The following is a 14,813-nucleotide window of genomic DNA, read 5'->3' as shown; positions in this document are numbered from 1 at the left end:
CTCCCGAGGACCTGGGTGGATGGATGCTCCGAGGGAAACCTCCTAGTCAGGAAAGCCAGTGGAGGGAGATTTGGGAATCTGCATCTTGCCCCTGGCCCAGCCATTCAGAACCGATTTCAGAGTGACGTCTCTCTGCTGCCCCTGCTGAGGAACCATGTGGCAGGGCCCCAGAGCGGGGGTGGAGGGTTGGCCCATCTGTAGCTCTGCCTAGCTTCAAGCCAAGTCTTCGGTAGAGGTGCCCTGATAATTATTTACGTCTGATTGTGATGTGCGCACATGGGTAGGTGAGGGTTGTGTGCAAGTGTCAGTGCCTGTAGAGGCTTTGGGTCTCCCCGGAAGCTTAGTTTACAGGCAGCCAGTGTGGGTGCTGGGAACTGAACTCCGCAAGAGCAGCAAATGTTCTTCAGCCCCAAGCCGAATCTCCAGCCCAAAATAAGCACCTTTTTAAAAAAGCTAGAAGCTCTGATCTTTTGTGGTTATCTCTTTGACTTCTAGGATTATCTCAGATAGTCTTTTGTTTTCTACACTGAAAGATCTGTTTTCCCCCACCAAACAAGACTTATCCCCTTCATCAAATACGCCCTGCAAGGCAGGGTCATTTCCCAGCAGCGTTAGGAAGGACGCTGTCCGGCAGTGGGGTGTCGGTTCTTGGGTACAGGACAGCTTATTTGTGCTGGCTGTGGCCCTGTCCCTTGCTCCACCTTCATGTCCACTTGGATGGCATGACCTCCACTGCCTCTTGTTTGGAGTCCAAAGATCCTGACAGGCTGACATTTTAAAATAATAAGCCCATTATTTGTCTACCGACCTGGTTAAATATTAACCGGCAAGTATGTCTGTGGTCATTGGGCTTTATCAAGGAACCAATTGAGGTCATTTTTTTTTTTTCACAGCATGTTAAAAATAACTGTGGTACACGTGTCACCAGAGAAAACACTTGGACGTTATTAGTTGATCATCTGAAAAATAAGAGCTATTCTACCTTAATGGAGCAGGGCACAGATTGCGATTAGGGGACAAGAACGAGAATCATTTAAATCCTTTATTCAAAATATCTCTGTTTCAAGCCCTAAAATTCCTACGATACCCATCTTCTTGTCCCAGCCCTCCTTTCTGGGAAGTTCAAAACTCGCCTACCCTGCCCTGCCGGAGGACAGCACTTGAACCTCAGTTCCTCAGTTAGCGGTTGGTGACTATCTTGTGACTGTTCGGGGCAACAGGAAAAACAGGACCTGACAGGAAAGATGGAGTCATCCAGAGATGGTGCACACAGACACCACGGAGGGACCAACCTGTCTCTCTCTTGTTCACACCTTGAGGAGGTGGGTAGGAAGGCAGCCCTTCCTTGGTAGCTAACAGAGCTCTGAGGACAACCGCTGACAGGAACCAGCACGGCTGTTCTTGGTAAAATCCTAACCTAAAAATGTCATTGGGCTGACAGTGTGGGCAGGTGGTGGAGAGCACGCTTGAGCATTCATGCAGCCCTGGTTTGAACTCCCAGCACCATGATTACAAGTGTTACATGCCGCAAGGGTATGTTGAGTATATTTACATGTTTAAGGGTATGTTGATAGGCTAGGGTGGCATATTGTCATGCGGATGACTGAATTAGGAACCTACCTGGTGATTTTCACACCGTGTGACTCTCCACGACATTTGATCAAGGGCTCCCACCAGCCTCCTGTGCTACCCAGAGGAGATGAGCACAATGGACCAACAAGTCAGGGATTGAGCCCAGAACTGGCGACTCAGCACTTTTGCGCTTACAGCCCAGCCAGATGACATAACCACACTAAGGCTTCGAGGGGTGTGCTGTCTACACAGGAATGTGTGTCCTTCCCGGATCGATCATCTCATGACTTGGGGAGATAAAGGAGGTGTGCTTATCAGATAGTGACAGGCAGGCAGGCAGGCAGCAGAACTGACACTCCTTGGCATTCCCCTGCCCTATATGCTGTACATGTTCTCACACCAGTGTTCACAAATCACTCGGTAAAGTATGTTATCCGGTTCTGGTTAAAGGAACTGGGTCGGGAGTAGAAGCTGTGCTAAGTGTCTGTGTGCAGGGTCCTGGTGCTCAAAGACAACAGAATACTTGGAGAGACATGTGGATGCTAAGGGTGAATTGACCTCTTCTGGGAAGCCCAGGGTGGCCTGTCCTTACATCTCACTGATCCACCACAGGGACAAGGTCGCGCCTGAGAACCACACTGCTCAAGGAGGGACCCCATCAGGGTTTGACACCCTGGGTTCTTTTCCTGATGAATGGCATGCCCCATCTCTCTGCCCCTGGTCATGCTGGATGCTGTGCCTAGCCCCCGACTCGAGATAGGATTTTATTGTGTAGCTCTGGCTGGCTTTGAACTTACAGAGATCAAGTCACCTCTGCTTCCCAAATGCTGGGATTAAAGGTGTGCATCACCATGACCAATCTTGTGTCCAGTTCTTAATGCCCTAGTTTGGGGGATGATCATGGCCGGAGTCACTGGTTTTCTGAGGGCACCCAGGAACTCCAGGGCCAGCTTTGGCTCCACAGATACCAAGAGCAAAGCCATAGGCCAAGCATCTTCTTTTGTCAGGGGGGTCAGTAGGTGCTGTTGACAGGGTTCCAGTCACATCGCACCTGTCATTATCATTGTTCTGTCTCACACAGTGGTGTTGATGGCACTGTTCATAGTTCACGTTTCAGAGGAGACCAGCTGAGCAAGGAGAGAGGCCCCACAACTGTAGCCAGCCTGGGGACATGTCTAAGAAAAGAGGCCCTGGCCTGGTGGTCTAGTGGTGGTGACACACACCTTTAATTCCAGCACTTGGGAGGCAGAGGCAGGCAGATAGCCGAGTTGGAGCCCAGCTTGTTCTACAGAACAGGTTTCAGGACAGCCAAGGCTACGTGGAGAACCCTGTCTCAAAAAAACAAACAAAAAACGAAAGAACAAACAGAGGCTCTGGCAGCAGCCAGCTCACTGCGTGTCAGTTTCCCAGGCCCTGCAGGATGGATTGGAACCTTTAGAGGCTGTCAGTCAAGGAGGTGCAAATTGAAGGCAGCGGGAGAAGCAGCTTGAGACACCCATACACACGGCCCTCTAAACAGGAAGTGGATAGTCTCAGGCAGGGCTACTGGGCAAGGACTGTATTAGGTGGAAATGGGGGCCAGCTTTTGTGGGGTGCACCAGCTTGCTGCCTCAGAGTGGACGAGGACGGAGGTGGGAACCTCTACCTTTGTGGAAGATGCTGGCCTCAGGTAGTAGGCAGGGGTGGGGGTGAAGTAGGAGAGTTGGGAGTGGGAGGTAGCAGACAGTCAGGCCTTACAAGTGAGGAAAACAAATATGGCCTAGGTTGGGTCTGTTGGCCACTGTGATCCTCAGGGTAACCTATAGCATGAGGAGTTTTAGGTGAAAATTGACATTATCATGGGCCAGATAGCTCAGTGAACAAAGAGGATCTGAGTTCAGGTCCTAGAGCCCACATTAAAAACAAACCAAAACAAAACCAGAAGAACCTTGCATGTAGTGTCACGCTTCGATCCCAGTGTTGAGAAGTCAGGAATGGGGGATCCTTAGGACTCACTGGTCAGCTATCTGGCCTTTTAGCTGAGCTCCGGGCCAGTGAGCAGCCCTGTCTCAGAAAACAATACAGATAGTGCCTGGGGAACAGTATGGTCAAAGTTGTCCTCCAGTTTCACATACATAGACACACCTGAACACAAACCTACTCACGCATGTTCCTGTACACACACAAACCCGAATGTCGTGTTTACAGCACCAGTTTTGAGGGCCTGGGCATGTGGCTTGCCTGATGAGAAAATTGTATTTTCTCATCAGGCCCTGGTTTTCAGTTGCCCCTCTATGGTTTCCTGTGACTGGTGGGCCACCTGATCAGGAACCGGACTGGACTGAGGGCAGACAGCTCTCCCGCCTAGGGTTCTGCCCACTCCTGAGTCCTGCTGTCAAGATGCTTTCAAAGGCTTTGGCCTCTAAACGTCAAGGTCTAGGGCAGGTAAAACATGTCGGGGCTCTGCACACAGCAGTGGGGGCCGGTTCAGAGCAGGCACCTGCACCTCCCATGGAAACACAGGGGCCCTGTGTCATCGGGCAGCAGCTGAGGACTAGAGGCCTCTGGTGCTGGCGTTCACCAAGAGGGTTCTAGAGACATTTGAAAGTTGGCAGCCGGGCCCTGTTGACCTTTTCAAAAGGAATGAGTCACTCCATTTTTGGCTCCAGCGGGTTGAGTGAATCAGTTGTGCAGTCCGAAGAAAGCAAAGTGTTTGGGCAAGCGAGAGAAGCCCGATGCCTGGCAGCCTCTCCCTCGTGGAGTAATATTTCTTCTTAAGTTGTCTACTAAAAAGGCTTTTTATGAAGCCTAGAACTCACTTATTAAGAGGGCCATCGTTTGAATGCATTAAAACGTAACTACAAGATGTATGCGACATATTTCAAAAGACAAGCAAGGACGGCGGCATTTAGCTGGACGGGAAGAAATTCTGGTGGCAAACAGCTACGATATAGTTTGGGGGACAGGATCACATGTAGCCTGTGGCCTTGAACTTACTAGGTATCCAAGGATAACCTGAACTTTTGACCCTTCTGCCTTCATCTGCCCAGGGCTGGGATTACAACTTTTCACCACCATATTTGGTTTCCGTGGTGCTGGGGCTCAAATCCAGGGCTGCGAATATGTATCTAAGAGGAGGCTGAGCCTCATCTCCAGCCCCAGCTAATTTATTCTTAGCATCAGACGGTGACCGACTGACATCTCAACACATGAAATTAATTTGCTTTTTATCTAGTCTTTGTGGAAATGTCTAGTGTTGGAAATGACCTGTTAATCTGCTCTTGAGAAATGACGGGTGCACGGTGTTTATCGGGCCCACCGGTGACACCAGTGCTCCAAAGAGCAGCTGTGTTGTTGTGACGACACACATCACGCCCCCTGTGACCTGTGGTTTCAGTATGCTCATGTGAACATCCTGTATACAGACATATGTGTCTCTTGGGTTTCCTGAAAAACAAAAACAAAAACAAAAACAAAACAGGTTTAGAAATTGTATTAAATTGTGTTTGAAGTTCTCCAGGCATAAGAGTTGAGGCTAAGAAAAAGAGGCAAATCTTGGCCCCTACCTCAGCCCAAGAGGGCATCGGATCTCCTAGAACTGGAGTTAGCGAGGGCTGTACGTATGCACACATCTATGTATATACATATGCATGTGCACATGCACACAAACACATGCATACGTATACACATATATGTACTCGCACGTGCAAACATGCATGCACTGCACACACACATGTGCATGCACGCACATGCACACACATGCTCACGTACTCACATATACATACAAATACATACAAACAGACTCACATATATACAGACAGACACACATACACAAACACACATACTCACACATGCACACACATGCATACACACCCTCACACACTCATACACACACAAACACATATAAACACACACATCAAATGAATGGATAGATGAATTTTTTTTTTTTTTTTTTTTGGTTTTTTTTTTCGGAGCTGGGGCCCGAACCCAGGGCCTTGCGCTTCCTAGGCAAGCGCCCTACCCCTGAGCTAAATCCCCAACCCCAGATGAATTTTTTTAAGGAAGTAAAAACAACAGGGCCTGGGGAAAGGGGAGATAAGGAAATAAGGAACGAGAAAGCAAGAATATAGGTTAAAGGTAAGAGCGATAAAAAAGTAATAGTCATAAAACCTAATCAAGCAATTAAAAATATAGATGTGAAGATGTAAATGAAGTAAAAATGAAAATGAAACAAAAATAATAAACAACATTACTAATCCTCGAGCTGGGAGAAGTGTAGGTCCTCATGCTCCGAGCTGTCTTTACAGCCGTCCCCTCTGGTGGGAGAGCAGCCTGGGACTCCAGGTTCGGTCGCAGTAGGTCCAATGGGCCGTGTGCGGGCTGCCATCTCTGTCTCATCCATGCAGATTTCTGCCCAGGATTCGGCCCTCAGGAGGTTCCCAGCCTCCTCGTGGAATGCCCCCTCCCACAGGGTATGTCCATCCTGGATGCTTTTGTCCTTTGTGTTGCGTGGGCACCCTGTTCTGGACTGTCAGGGGGCCGAGCCTGCACTGGTTTGCTGGTCTCCTCTGGATGCTTTTCTGCCAGACTCCCACTGTGTGCCCGGGGCTACTGCACTCGAGTGTTTATATTGGGGTGAACTTTCTTCTGGTGTCTGTGTGGTGTGCTTCCCAGAATTGTCATTGTGCTTGATGGATGATTTGTCTGTCTCTCTTTATCTCTCCTTACTCTATGTCTGTCTATCTATGTGTCTGTCTTTCTCTCTCTCTCTCTCTCTCTCTCTCTCTCTCTCTGTGAGTGTGTGTGTGTGTGTGCATGCATGCGTGTGTTTCTGTTTCTTTCTCTTACGTATGTCTGAATCTGTCTTTGTTTCTATGTCTGTCTCTCTCTCTCTGTCTCTCTCCTTCACACACACACACACACACACACACACACACACTCCACAGGATGTAACCCAAACCCTCACACATACAGACAATCCCTTACCACTGAATTCTGTTTTCGGCCCTCTTTTACTTGGTAATAAAATCTCACTAACTTGCCCACGATGGCCTCAGACTCCCTCTGTGGTCCAGGCAGGATTCCCCTGCCTTAGTCACCCCTCAAGTAGCTAGGCATACAGGCCTGTGCACATCATCTAGGATTGCCTTGTCTGGCTTTTCCCGTCTGAGCTAGGAGTGTGTTGACTGGATAACACACTCAGTGTGACTCCGACTGGAGCCTGGTTTTCAAATTTCTTGGGTCTGTGGGCTTCAATCTGGTGTTGGACTTGGGGTCCGCTTGCCCACTATCCTCTCAGGTGTCTTCCTAACCCACTCCCTAGGATTCTGGTCCTCCATGTTGGTGTACTCAGGAAACCTCATGGGCTCCTGAGGTCTTTGCTTCCCTTTGGTCTTTCTTCTGTCTCTGGAGTTGACTGATTCTCCTGCTTCAGGCTTAACCTTTCCTGGGCCGCCATGGCGTTGCTTTGGAGAGCTCTGGGTGAGCATTGCACATCTGGCTGTCGCTCTGACTTTAGGAACCTTGTTTGGTTCTTCCTCTTCCCCGGTGTCTTTGTTAATCCTTGTTTGGTCAGCCATCATTCTCACACTTTTCTCTGGCTTTCTGCACATACTTAAAAGCATTTTAAAAGTGTGTGTGTGTGTGTGTGTGTGTGTGTGTGTGTGTTACTCTTTGCCTCTCTGGAAACAGTTCCTTTGTGCTATTGAGTTGACATCCCATGCTTTGACTCTTAGATCGTGACAAGGCCAGTCCTGAATGTGAACTGATCAGACTTTGGCCAGGGTTCCCCATGCAAGTGCAATAGCATCCAATGGTCCTTTCTGAAAAAGAAAAGGGGATGGGAAATAAAGGGAGAGGAGGGGAGGGAGGAGGGGGAAGAAACGGAGGGAGGGAGAAAAAGGGGGAGAAGAGGAAAGAGGAAGAGACATGAGAAGAAGGAGGGAGGGAAATGTGAGTGAGGAGGGAGGGAGGAGGGAGGAGGGAGGGTGGGAGGGAGGAGAGAGAGGGGTGTGAGGGAGGAGAGAGAGGGATGAGAGAGAAGACAGAGGGGGTGTGGAGGGAGGAGGAGGGAAGATTTGGGGAGGAGGGAGGGGGATGTGAGGGAAGAGGGAGGGGAGTGAGGGAGGAGAAAGGGATATGAGGGAAAAGATGGGGGACATGGGGAGGAGGGAGAGGGATTTGAGGGAGGAGGGAGGGATATGAGGGAGAAGATGGAGGAGGATGTGAGGGAGGAGGGAGGGGAATGTGAGGGAGGAGGAAAGGGGATGTGAGAAAGAAGGAAGGTGGGGAGGGGGGTGTGAGGGAGGAGGGAGGGGGATGTGAGGGAGGAGGGAGGGGTGTGGGGGAGGAGGGAGGGGGTGTGAGGGAGGAAGGAAGAGGGACAGAAGGGGCAGGAAAAAGGAAGGATACAAAGAGAAGAATGTAGAAAGGAGGAAATAGGAAGGAGGGTGAAAGGAAGGAGAGGTTTGGTTAACTTTTGTGGTCCCTTCTTTCTGAAGTGTCAGAGAACCGGGTGTCTCCCCATTTTCTTCTGGAATGCCAATGGTGCTTGGCTCTGAAGTATTTTCAGGCAGAAGCGTCTTGAAGAGCAAGGCCTGTGTGCCGGGCCTGTGGAGGCCCTGAACACTGCTCTCTCCTGTCCTCCCATCTCCCCGCCCCCCACCGCTCACACAGACTGTCCATTGTCGGTGCTAATTACTGGCCCACTCCGATGGAGCGGGAGGCTGTGTTGATGTTACACTAACAGTTTATGCTTGACCAGCTCTCTGTGCATGTAATAATTACAGCATATTTGTCTTCGGTATTTCGCAAGCATTCTTTCTGGATAATACTGGCAGGATTAAGTAATGGTTTCTCGCCAGCGTGGTTGCTCAACGGCATTAAACACCGATGGAGGGCTATGACGTGCACAGCCTGGCTCCCCCCCCCCCCCGCCTCTGACCTTTTGCTTTTCTTACGTATAAAATAATCTATTGTAAGCCTCTGCCTATTGTTCTCATCCCAGATGCCAGGAAGTACTTCAGGAAAACATTTTGCTTTGGTGTTAAAGGACGGCCTTTACAGTGTTAGGAGTAAGATGGGCAGGCAAGACACCAGGCTGCCAGCAACCAGGGACTTCAAAGTCTTCCTTTGGGAACTGGGGGGGACTGACATTTATTTCTGCTTCTCGGTATCCAACTTCGGTATTGGCAACGTGTGCGTGGTGGGGGGCATGGTTGTGATTCTGTCTTAGAAAAGGTCAGCGGGAGACAGGACACTGGCTACACTGTGCAGCCCCGCACTATGATCCCAGACGCGTGCTCGTGCTCCCGAGCCTGTTACACAACACAGCCCACGGCCTCAAGGCCATTTTGCACAAGTTTCTCCTTCCCCAAGTTTACAGCCTCCTGAGATCATTAACTCATGACATAATTCTCGCCCACAAACACGGGCCACTCAAACAGAGCAGAAAATTCCAAAATAAAGCACTTCAGAAATAGCGAGGCATTTTTGGACTTTTTTTTTTTTTACCCTTCCTGCACGATTCACGACTTTTTTTTTTTTTTAGCCACTGAGTGAAATAGAGAAGCCTACTCGGGGTTTCTTTCTTAAGCGTGGGAGTTTGGTGCGAGAGGGTTCCTGTGGGAACCCTCTCTTCTGCAGTGTTTTGATTTTACCTGTGTTCTAGCTCGCCATTGGAAAGCCAGGTCCACCGCTCTGTCTGACAAAGCTAAGGACTAAAGCACAGCGGCCTTGGCAGACGTATTCGGAACCACGAGGTGAGGCCTGACGTGTCTCCACACACAGTGGAAAGTTACTGCGGTGGCTGTTACCGAGTCCACCGGACCAGGAAAGTAAAGTAAATGCCATGCCGTGGCTGGCTTTTAATGTTATCAAGGGAGTTTGGCCCGACGTTGCGATGCGTCAGGAATCTTTGTTGTGAGTGGCACAAGTTCAAACGAAAGTGGCCTGGATCAAAGAAAATGTCACTTGGCCTGCAACCCTCAGCAGGAAAGGGCAGGACCGTGGGGACAGTAGAACCAGGCTCTCAGGGCTGGAGGGACACCCTGTGTTTCCTGTCACGCCTTGCGGCCAGGGTATGGCTTCACTCTGGTCCGGTTTGACACGATGGCAACTTCCAGCCCGCTGGAGATTGGAAGTCAGGTTCCCAGGCAGGCAGGCACTTTATCAACTGAGCAGTCTACCCCAGTTTTTTCCGTGCAGTTCTAAGGGTGACCTTGGCTCCCAGCAGAACCCGGAAGCTCCCGTAGCCTCTGTCACGAGGGGAATGGGAAGGAGGAGGTGCTGGGAGTGTAAAAGCCTTTGGTCCAGTGAGAACTTAGACAAGCTAGAAGTTTGAGCCACTGGTGGAGAAGCAGATCAACCATGGGGACAGGACCCAGTGGAGGTGTCAACCTCTGAGTCAGAATGTTGGTGGGTGGGGACACGCAGAGACGTGGTTTAGATAGACTGGCTGGGGAGAGGGAGTATTTAGACCCAGCACCTGTGGCCCAGCTTTCCCCACCCCTGCTCAGCCCAGAAAGAGTGGTATTATGGCCTCTCTGGATAACTGACGTGATGTCATGGGTAGCCCTAGTTATGCCTCTGCTCTAGGTCAGGAGGACAGTGTGGCGGACATTTGCCACCCTTAGCTGTGGTTCTGTCAGCATCCCAATGGAACCTGGCTGGGTCTATCTAGGTTCCTGGATCTTGCATTTCTCTGTTGACCTCTGCGATCAGATCCTCCAGTGGGCAGCTTTTGAACCCCAGGAAAGCCCTTGAGTTGTCTGGTATCATCCCTGTTGCTACCAACGGAATAAACTCCTCAACGTGCACTCTCGCTGTCTCCCAGTGTTTCAAGAGCGGTTCAAGAGCTTTGCAAAGCTCTGGCTTACCCAGTTATAGGCTGTTTTATGTGTTTTCTCCGCTGTCAGTGTTACGTATTATGAATTCAGTGAGGGGAAAGGGGAGCTTGGAGAGAAGTTGTGGAACTTTCAGAGCAAGACAATCTGACCCAGCAAATGAACTTCTGCTAATAGCCTGGACTGTTTCCTAAATAAACTTCTGAGGAAGATAATTCAAGGCACCCTTTCTTTCTTCTGAACAGTTTGCATACCCCAAAGCTATGTGAAGTAGGAAGTGCCCACGTCCCCTTTCCACAGCCCCTGTCTTCAGTGCTTTCCTCCGAAGAAGAGGCTTTCGGGTAATCTGATTGGCCAAGGTTGGGTGGGGTTTGCAGGTGGAGCAGTGGCCCTGAAGTTCAGAAGGCCCTGGCTGCTCCCTGCCTCCTCTGGAGCGCTGCACGCCCATCTCAGCCTCACAGCAAGCGAACACTGAGGGTTCCTACCTGCCTCGGCCCAACTTTTACATTCTGGCCAGTAACGTGGTTACACACTGACTTTTGAGCCACCCTCTAGAGAGCTGCATTCCAGCTCCTCATAGCCCAAATATTTGGCTGGAGAGTAAGGACAGCAAATCCCCTTAGCTGAGGCTGCCTATGTGCACCCCTGGTGGCTGAGGCTACCTATGGACTGGCTGCACTGTAAGACCGGTGACAAATGTCAAGCTGCTTCCAGGAACACAGGCCCACGAGAAGTCATGGGCCACGGGGCTGTGCTCTTGGCAAAGACAAGCTCCACAGAACAAAGCCCTCAGACTCTCACTTGAGAATGACTCGTGTCCCGGCTTCCCCAAGAAGAGATTGTGTGTGTGTGTGTGTGTGTGTGTGTGTGTGTGTGTGTGTGTGTGTGTGTGTTATGATGGGTGCATGCACACTTATGTATGTGTGCATGTGAGTGGTGTGTGTATGTGATGTATACATGTGATATCATGTATGGGTGCATGGGAATGGTGTGTGTATGTGATGTGTACATGTGATGTGATGGGTGCGTGCATGCTCATGTATGTGTGCATGTGAGTGGTGTGTGTATGTGATATGCACATGTGATATCATGGGTGTGTGCATGCTCATGTATGTGTGCATGTGAGTAGTGCGTGTATGTGATATGTACATATTTGCATATGTGTGTTGGAACATGTGGAATGTATGGCAGGTGTGTACCCATACACGTGTGAATTGTGTACTGAGAATGTGCATGATTTCCTTCCACAGTCGTTTTGGAAAACAGGGCAAACACAACGCCTAGAGGCTCCAGCGTGGCGGTTCCTCGCTCACGGGATCTTGCAATCTCATGACACACAGGAGGGGTTCTGCTGGGATGGCACAGGGGCCACTGATTGTGCGGTGATGGCAAACTCCAGGGTTCCGAGACACCAGTGGTGTATCCTTGCTGCCCTGAGGAGCCACCCGCAGGGCTGGGTTTATTATCTGGGCTGTAAAATCTTAAATGCCCGTCACTAGCAATTTAATAAACAGTCATGTGAGGATCAGCCTTCTAACCTGGAGGAGAGCCGCGCCACCACAGATGCGGGTTACTCAAAGGGTGGACATCGGCAAGTTTAGCGGGGCTCAAATCGATCTGGACCTGAGGCCAGGTGAGCACACCTGCCTGGCACCACGATCTCCCACCCCGTGCCCTGCCCCCTTACCCCGATGCTACTTGCCCCCAGTCTGAAGAGCCCCACCTCTTAGGGGGGACTGTCTGACTCTTCTAATGTTACTCATATGTCAGACTGCTGCCCTCCTGCTGCGTTTCAGGCCCTGCTGCCTTTCCAGAGAAGAACATGAGTCACCACAGAGGCCAGAGAGGGAGGGAGGGAGGGGCCCCCGGTCACCGGAAAAACAGAGCAGAGCAAGGGCCTTTTTATAGCTTTCTGAGTAGGCTTTCCTTTCCATAGGTTAATTTTTATCTGAACAACCCAGATAAGGTTGGACGGCCTTTTTACAAGAAAACTATTTAAATACAAGGGATTGTTTGGACAGCTTTTTAAAAGGCCAAGGGCATTTGCTTGCTTGCTTGCCTGTGTGTGTGTGTGTGTGTGTGTGTGTCTGTCTGTCTGTCTGTCTGTCTGTCTGTCTGTCTGTCTGTTTCAGTTTATAAACAGCATACATTGACAGTTAATGGCGATTTTTTTTTTTAATGCTGTGTTTTAATATATCCCTTCAGTACTAATTTTGGAGCCCCCCAAACACAAAATTGTTCTTGTCCCAAGGGACTGAAGCCTTGGAAAGGTCAAGTATGCTCGCCCAGACCCTTTGAGACCCTGCCCTGTGCTCCAAACAGATGGTGATTTTTCAAATCAAATGCTATTCTGGTGTACTGACTTAGGAAAATTATCTTAAAATAGACTTGAATGAGCAGAGCCTGCAGAAATAAAGTTGTCAGCTTCTTTCTTACTCCTGGAGGGGGTGGGGTGGGGGTGGGGGACAAAGCTGTCAGCGATTTCCACACGTTGAGGAATCTGTGTACTTTCTTATTTTAGAGAAAGCTTTTTTTAGTGGGACTGTAATTGAGTCCCCTTACGTCTTTTGAGTGTCAACAAATTACCATCTGTTCTAGAGCTACTCAGTTGTGAAGATCGGCCTTGCCAAATACCAAGGAGCAACTGCTTGCCATCGTGAGTGATCAGGCGGAGCATCTGGACCAGGGGAGTGTGGGCAGGGATCCAGTCTCCTGGACTCAGGTGTGCTGTGAGATCTGGGGCCTGGACTCTGCTAGCCCGGGACAGCCCAACCTTAGAGGCTTTGGCAAGGCGAGGTTGGCAGAGCTTGGAGCATCTTCACAGAGCATCGCGTCAAGAAAGAAGATGGATTTGGAGATGTTGGGGGCACTGAAGTGAGAGGCGACCTCAGCCGAGTGGGTGGGGCCGTAGGCTAGCGAGTTCGGTACAGTTGAGTAGCCATGGTGCAGCATGCTGGATTTTGAGGGGATGTTTAAAGTGCTCAGCTTTCTCCTTAAGGTAGTACCCGCCCTTCGGATTCCAGGAACCAATCAGTCTAGGGTTAAAAACAGTTCTACCTGTAGTCACACTGTAGACTTGTCCCAGCATGTCTTAATGTAGGCAGAGTAGAGCATCTGTTTGCTCAGCACTCAGACCCTCCGAGTATGCATACAGGCCATCAGATCAGGAGGCTCTACACAGGCTGGATTTGCAAAGAGGTCACATGTAAGGATGCATGTACCTACAGACATGGTAAAGCCAGTTCCTCAGCCACACCAAGAGACCTCTGAACCTGCTGCAGGCAGTACAATGTGTGACAGGAACGGAGGGCCGAGGTCCTCTGCCTAGTGCGTGAACAGTGTTCTCTGTGACATACGTCAGCATGCCAAAGGGGCTGTAACACTCAGGAGAACTGAGCTAGGACCTCTTCTGGGAGACGAGCCTCTTGAATATGGGACTCAGGAATGGACCTCCCTGCTTGGGGACTGGGCACACACAGTGCCTAGATTTGGTCCCCTTTGAAGGCTGAACTGTGACCATCCAGGCTGCTCAGCCATTCCAAGCTCCCGATTCCCAGGTGGCTCTGCGCCCTCGAGTGAAAGAAGGTGGCCCAGGCTTTCTTAAACTGGAAGCGAGTTGAGTGGCCGTAGGTGCCTAAGCTGAGCCCTGTAGCATGCACCAGAGCCCAGAGAATGCACTGGACTCTCTGTGTGCATGGAACAAGCCGCAGAAGCTCCCGCTAGTGGCTTCCCGATTGCTGTCCTATGGTACCCCAGATTCTGTTCCCTGGTGACTTTGATTTTTTTCCCCCTGTTCTAACCCCTGCCCTGCCCTGCCCCCGTGTTTTATCAAAGTAAAGGAAATGGCCACCTGTGCTGCATGCATAGGCACACACTCCTGGCCTGGGCAGAATGACATCTCTGAGGACACCAAGGAAGCAGAGAGGCCAGTGACTGGATGGGTCTCCAAAGGGCCAGTGTCTCCGAGGAGTCCCTCAACCTGAACGTCTACCGGTGACCAGTCGTACTCGCAGAGTCACCTAGGACACCCACAGTCGTGAGGGCTGCATCTGGCAGATGCCCTCGGTGACTGTCTCGCGTTGGTGGAACACGTGGTGGCCCTTGCTCTTCACCTCCATGGGAAACTGCCCAGCTCTCTGGAGGTCTCACGTTGGCTGCTGCTGGATCGCTTGACCCGAAGCTGTTCGTGAACTGTGCCGAGGCAGGAGGCGGGTAGTCTTTACCACCAGCACTTTTCCAAGGCTGAGAGGGGACCCAACCCGTAGTCCGCTTCATATCTCTTCCAGGACAAAGCTCAGGAACAATCAGGAAAAGCCTCCAGGTTCCTGAAAAGTTATGGTGTGCTCTGGGTTCTTCTGGACCCTAAGGACGTTGGCAGCTACCCCTGTACATATTTGTGAGTTTAGACCTAAGAGGATA

Source organism: Rattus rattus, chromosome 14 (assembly GCF_011064425.1).
Source record: "Rattus rattus isolate New Zealand chromosome 14, Rrattus_CSIRO_v1, whole genome shotgun sequence".
Taxonomy (NCBI): Eukaryota; Metazoa; Chordata; class Mammalia; order Rodentia; family Muridae; genus Rattus; species Rattus rattus.
The sequence above is the reverse complement of the archived record's forward strand: the minus strand, read 5'-3'. Positions refer to the sequence as shown.